A 7,374-nucleotide genomic window follows, 5' to 3' on the forward strand; every position below is an offset into this window, starting at 1 on the left:
AATTGTGTATATTACAATTGTAGTCTCCGTGCAAAGTGCCGATAGGTGTGGCTCCTCGGGAACGCAGGTGTATTAAACACAGAGGTGTAAAGTATTTGTAAAAGGCATGCGTGATCCTGCTGATTATTTACATGCATTTTGAAATTGTCATTTGGCATAGAATCACAAATTATGACTGATTATGTGTCAGAAGAGTCTTTTGTAAGACTGAGTTATAATCCAGCAGATAGACAGATTGAAGGATTGTTGAATGATGTCACGCTGTCAGTTCAGCCTTTATCTATGAATTGTTTGCATGCAGATCTGTGCCGAGTGACAAAATGAAAGACGTGCTGTTTGCAGTTGCAACAGGTTTTTTTTGTAACTTAGTTCAAACAACCCTGCCAAATTCTTTGTGTAAATGTGTGTCTGTGTGTGTGCGCAGTTTCCAGTGAGACTGATTGTCAGGGGAGGGCAAAACACATTCCCCATCAAAAAGAAAATAGTTGTGATATGAAAAGATGGAGCCGAGTGTAGAGGTCTTGTTTACATACACTCGCTGAGCTGTTGTTGTAAGACTGGGAAACAGCAGCCACGCCGTGCATGGGAAGCTTCTGGACGTGTCAGGGATATTTCTCTCTTTTTCTGAAAAAAGTTTGTAAAGGTTAAGTTAAGATAACAGCTACAAGCCAAAATCAGCAGGCAAGAGAGATGAGTTTCAGATTGCCACCTGTGGAGGAGAGGTGTTGAAGATGAGCAGATCTCAGGCATATCAGTCTCTCTCTCACTCTCTTCCATCTTCCAGAAATAGGGTAGAAAAATGGCTTAAAAAAATGTATTATTAAAGGGGTCATATGACGGTTCTAAAAAGAACATTATTTTGTGTATTTGGTTTGATGCTATGTGTTTACGTGTTTTTAGGTTAAAAAAGTGTCATTATTTTACACATACCATACATTTTTGTTGCTCCTCTTTGCCCCGCTTTTCTGAAACGCGTCAATTTTTACAACGCTCATCGTTCTGAAAAGCGCGGTGTGCTCTGATTGGCCAGCGATCCAGAGCATTGTGATTGGCCCGAATACCTTAAGCGTGTGACGGAAATGTCACGCCCCTTACAATATTTGGAACTGTGCCAGCTCACAACTTTGCCAACTTTGCCAGCTCACAAAGCAATAATGACAGGTGGTAATGTCGGTACTATTTTATCAATTCGAGCCCTAATCTGATCCGGAAAATGCAGATGACCAAGCTGATCGATCAACTTTGCCAGCACGACTGGACCAGATCGTATCAGATTGGTAAAGTTGTATTTGTTGCATCCATTGGGGACATAATTACTGATTATAATGACTATACTTTCTTTTTACGCGACGCGCCGCGCTACTGGGGGGAGAACGCTATGTAAACATGAAACCATGCCGGTGTTGTGCCGAATTTCGACCCCTGCCAAATTATTACCCCCCTAGCATTGGTAGGTTTAGGATTAGTTGTGGGGGAGGGGTTAGGATTAGGGGAGGGGTTAGGATTAGGGGCGGGGTTGGGATTAGGCAATCAGGTACTGACTTCAACGAGGGGGGTAATCATTTGGCAGGGGGTCGAAATTCGGCACAACACCGGCATTAGTGATCGTAGAAACGACAAACAAGCGCAACTCTATACTGCTCAAAACTAGTTTGAATAGTCAGTTGCAAATTCTTAAAATATAAAAAACATTCCTACTTGCTGTGTCTGTGAGTCAGAACCGCCAGAATCTACTTGCAATGATGGAATTGCCCCACTTTTTAGAATCAGCCTTTGTGCACTGCCGGCCTTGTACTCACGCAGGTTCTGGAAATAGTCCTCTGAAAAATGCGCAGCACACAGTCGAATATTTTGGTTGTACTGTTCTGGAACAGCGTTGCAAATAAAGCTTAACCACTGCTTTCAAATTGTGTCCTCTTTTGGAAGGCCAAACAAAGCAGTTTGGCTTTCGCAACGAAAAACACAGTGTTTCCACGACATGGCGGCGCCGGCGGCAACAATAATACAGCGAGATTAAAAGTTAACCCTTCTTTCTTTGCGTATACATTTGGCCGGTGTTATGAAACTCTGCCCCCACAGACTAATGTAGATTTGTTGGAGCGTGTTTGAACGAAGCGTTTTAGGAAGGCGTGGCTGAGCCTTAACTTTTACAAAGAATATCTCTTTAGGTTTGACACTTTGAGCTTTGTAAATCTGCAGATCTTATACGTGCACAAACAACTACATAACACACTAAAGAAGAAGGAAAACAAGAAATCGCATCATATTACCCCTTTAAGGGAGTACATCATAAATCCATTTTCCAAACCGTGTTTTTGTCTTAATCAACGGGACACCTATAATAAGTGTTTGTATTCTGACTATTTTAGACTGGTACGGGTCGTACTTCTGCGGAGTAGCACAGTACCTGTGTGACTCGTCATAGACATAAAAAGAGAGAAGTAGATCCGGCTACAATGTTCTTCCGCAAGACGCATGCAGTTCTGTTTATTAACCGCTAGCGCCAAAAGTTACGGACTGCAGCTTTAATAATTTATATTTTATTGAAATAATTTTCATGTTCAAAAATACATAAAAATTGTGGACATCAAAAATCTATATAGCATTATAATATATATCAAATTAAATAAATAAAAGAATAATGTAATTTTAATAATTTTTATGTCCAAAAGTTTGAAAATGTTTAAAAATATATATTTAAAAACAAAATTAAATACAAATAACAGATTAAAAATGTTATATTAATAATACATCAAGTAGGCCCTATGTATATATGGCCATTGTGTGCATTATAGGTGTGAATGGTCAGAATGCATTTAAACTTGTTAAACATGCATTTTTAAAATAGCCAACATTTTTAATAACAACATAATTTAATAACAATGTTGAGTGATTCTCTGCAGGTTCAGCTGAGCTGAGCGATTGACTAATGATTGTGGAACACCAAGAAAGATTAAAAGACAAGCAAGAATAAACACACTGAGCTGCAGGAATGTTAGTCAAGGGATAACATAATGAAAAAGAATAAAGAAAACGCATATCAAAATCCCAAATGCCCAAAAACATGCAGGAATCCACTGAACTGGGTCACTTGCTCTTCAGCAAGAAAATGCTAATTTGCGTGGTGGGAACTATACATACTGTACATGCATGTCCTTTTGTAAACTCAACAGCAGTTGAATCTATATATAATGTATTTTTTACATTATATTTGGCCCTGTGGCACAGAGAGAAAAGTGTAAAGAGAACAGAAAGCAATAAGAGATTGTGCAAGACTGGGGTCAGAAAATATCATAAGCCAGACTCAAACTCAAGACAACAAGTCAAGTCACCTTTATTTATATCACTTTGTACAAGACAAAATGTTTCAAAGCAGCTTTACAGTGATAAGCAGGAAAATAATTATCAATGATGCATACAGAATTAAATTCTGCTGTAAAGTAGCTCTAAAAAAGACAATGTTATTATTCAGCTTGAGTCAGTTCAGTGTTGATTCAGTTCAGTTCAATAACTGTCGACATTGCAAAATTCATCAATTATGTCGAATAAGTGTGGTAAACAATCAACCGCAATATACTCTTAAACCGCACAAAGAATTTTGTGATAATTTTTTAAAAATATTTGTAGTTTTCATATTTTAGGTAAACTTTTTGTAATTTAGTTTTGTGATTTTGTCATTAGTTATTAGGTTTTTTTAATATATATTTTTATATTGCTATTCACGAATTCACACCTACATACAATTAGAGGGGGTAAAGTTTAATGCGTATTTGGCATGCTGTCTAGGGGGAGGCCCGAACCCAGAGTACTCCTCCCTATGTAAGTGTTTAGGACTAGAATTGTGGAGAAGGGGCGGTGGAGGGGTGCTGCTAAACTATCAATGGATTGAGGTGAGACTGCTCAGTCTATATTAAAGGGATAGTTCTCCCAAAAATGAAAATTCTGTCAGTATTTACTCACCCTCATGTTGTTCCAACCCCGTAAGACTTTCGTTCATCTTCGGAACACAAATTAAGATAATTTTGATTAAATCTGAGAGCTGGATCACTCCTCCATAGGCTTCTTAAGGGATCGAAACTGGCCGGCCCAAAAGTTATGAAAGACATCGTTAAAATAGTTTGAGTGACTACAGTGGCTCAATCTTAAGTTTATCAAGCGACGAGAATACTTTTTGTGCGCAAAAAACAAACAAAAATAACGACTTTATTCAACTAATCATTTCCTTCTCTGTACGGCCGTGATATTTCACGTAGTGTAACTGCGCAGCGCTTCTAGGTTGTATGTCACGCATCACACACATGACCAGCGTCGGCCAATAGTGAGCCTACGTGTGACGTGCAACCAAGAAGCTTTACGTAATATCACTACGTGAAATCTCAAGGCCCACAGAGAAGGAAATGAACAGTTGAATAAAGTCGATATTTTTGTTTGTTTTTTGCGCACAATAAGTATTCTCGTCGCTTGATAAACTTAAGATTGAGCCACTGTAGTCACTCGGACTATTTTAACGATGTCTTTCATAACTTTTGGGCCGGCCAGTTTCGATCCCTTTAGAAGCCTATGGAGGAGTGATCCAGCTCTCAGATTTAATCAAAAATATCTTAATTTGTGTTCCGAAGATGAACGAAAGTCTTACGGGGTTGGAACAACATGAGGGTGAGTAAATACTGACAGAATTTTCATTTTTGGGTGAACTAACCCTTTAACACCGCTTATCATTGATTGCTGAGTGCTCTCCACCCGTGTTAATTATCTGAACGTGCTCCTCCCGAACTTTGTTAATAAAACATAATTTTAGGTTTCATTTATTTAATTTATATTTTATTTTATTTCACCTTTATTTCAATTAACAGAAATTTTTAAATAGTTTTACACTGTAAAAAAATTGCTGCCTTAAACATTCAAGTTTACTGTACTTAAAAATGTATGTCATTTCAACTTAAATTACATTAAACTGACTTTAAAAAGGAGTTGTCTCTTGTATAACTTATAAAAAAAGTTGATTGAGTTAAAGTGATTGTCATAACTTACTAATCATATAATCTTTTACACTGTAGTTTGTTAACAATAAAAACCCTGCTAGAGAATAAAAAGGAAATCAAAATGAAATTTCGAATTTTCTATTGTACTTACTGTGAATGATGCATCATTGCACATTATTCCAAACTTTTCAAAAAGACAATGTTTACTTGCTACGTGGAAACAACTAAACTTTTACAAACTTTTACAAGTATCACAGGAATGACTTGTCAAGGTGTAAAACCATTTTGTTCTTATTGGAAACTTTATTTTGAAGTGTGTGTATGTATAATGACTTTTATCATGTCATGCTAAATGACTGTTAATGAGTTGAAACGTATGAGATACGAGTACTTCTGAAGTCAAACCGTGGACACTGGCCTCTATGGTGTGTGTGTGGGCATGCGTGTGCTTATTTGTATAATTTTCATTGTGTGCGGTATTTGTGATTGCACGTCTGGTATGCCTGCGACTCGAGTGAGTGAGTGCACATGTGCATCTCGGTAATGACCTAAACCGTTTGATCTGATGTATCTGTGCTCCTTGCTGTTGGACTCATTACTATCAATAGTGATGAGATCATCTGACTCGTCTCGACATAATTTGTGCGCGGGGTTCATCTTCCACACCCACTGTCATGGCTCCGTTTCTCTTCCTGAGCAAATGTCCTCTGATAGAACTAATGATAATGTCCTATGACCACCATTTAGGCTATCAGGAGAGGAGTGGCTGAGGTCCGAGCGGTTGTGGGTGTGTCGGTGGTTTTAGTTATTAGTGTGTTGGTGGTCTTTATACGTGTGCGTGAGTTTGCCGGGTGAGGAAATGGAGGCAGAAAGAGAAAGAGAGTTCTGTGATCCATTTCTGATGAGGCACATCTGGTTGAGGTGAGAACGTCTCTTGTGTCACAATCTATGGTTTGATTATAGCCAATTAGATGGCTAAATAAAAAGCCTCTGCAATTGTTTTCTTGCATAATAACAAAGAATTAAAAGAACAAAAACATGCAGAAGTGCTCGTTTCTCCACTGCCACAAGCCACAGTCCTGATGGAGGATTAAACATTTACTGTAACACCAATCAAATGCACATTCAGAGACCAGTTGAGGTCTTTATCATTCTATAATCGATCATTCTGCCTAATTTTGTACTATTAAAACTGTCTGTCTCAATTAAAGCTGACAATCACCCTTTCTGTCAGACCTCCATTGCTTTGATTTCAGTGGTGCTTGCTTAGGTAAGTATTAAACCTTAGCGTGTAGTCCTACTGTTGCTACGAACATGAATGATATCTCAAATCCTGCGGCTTTTGTTAGATGTGCTGTTATTTTTCAAATTGATCTAGGGAATGGAAATCCCTTAAACTTACGAAACCATTCATCAGTTTGGGGAGTTTTGATGTTTTTGAAAGAAGTCTCTTATGCTTACCAAAGCTGCATTTATTTGATTAAAAATACAGTAAAAACAGTAATATTGTGAAAAATGATTACAATTTAAAGCAACTCATTTTTATTTTAATATATATCAAAATATAATTTATTCCTGCTGGCAAAGATGAATTTTCAGCAGTTTTACTGCAGTCGCATGATCCTTCATAAATCTGATTTAGTGCTCAAGAACCCAGCTAACAAAAATATGTTGAACATTTTGCTAGAATGTTCCATTAAGTTATGAAAACATTATTTCTGAATTCTCTCAATTCAGTTATTTAAATGTTTTAAAAACTTTTGTGGGGGGTTATGTGAATGTTAAAGGGGACCTATTATGCCCCTTTTTATGTAGAGAGAACCTTGCCAGAATGTTTAGCCAAAGCTCTCAGAGCATTCTCTGTTAGCTGGGAAACATTTCTTTTTTTTTTATTAATGTTGAAAACAGCTGTGCTGCGGATTTGTGTATTGGTTTAGGTAACTACTTATTTCAATTGGACATTTAGTTTGCACTAGTTATGTGATTGCACTATAAGGATTGCTCTAATTTTACTGTACTTTGTATAGTGACAATAAACAATCATGAATATTTTTGTGGAAAATTAGATTTTTTTCAGGATTTCTTGTTGAATAGAAAGTGCAAAAGAACACAGTTTATTTGAAATATATATTTTTTGTAACATTATAAATGTCTTGACACTTTTGAGTAATTTTTGCTTAACAAAAGTGTTCAAACAAACTTTTGAATACCATATCATATCACACAGAATACCATACCAACTGAAAATAACAACTTTAAGATCTCAAACGTAAGTCTGCTTAAAGGTGAATTGTGTAATTTCAGTACCGTATAAATTGGAATTGCAATGATTGCTTTTTAAACTGGTTTTCAAACACACACTGGAAAAAGATGCTGAAATGCATAGTTAGGG

This window comes from Rhinichthys klamathensis, unplaced genomic scaffold, assembly GCF_029890125.1.
Source record: "Rhinichthys klamathensis goyatoka isolate OS25496 unplaced genomic scaffold, OSU_Roscu_1.1 h1tg000147l_1, whole genome shotgun sequence".
NCBI classification, from domain to species: domain Eukaryota; kingdom Metazoa; phylum Chordata; class Actinopteri; order Cypriniformes; family Leuciscidae; genus Rhinichthys; species Rhinichthys klamathensis.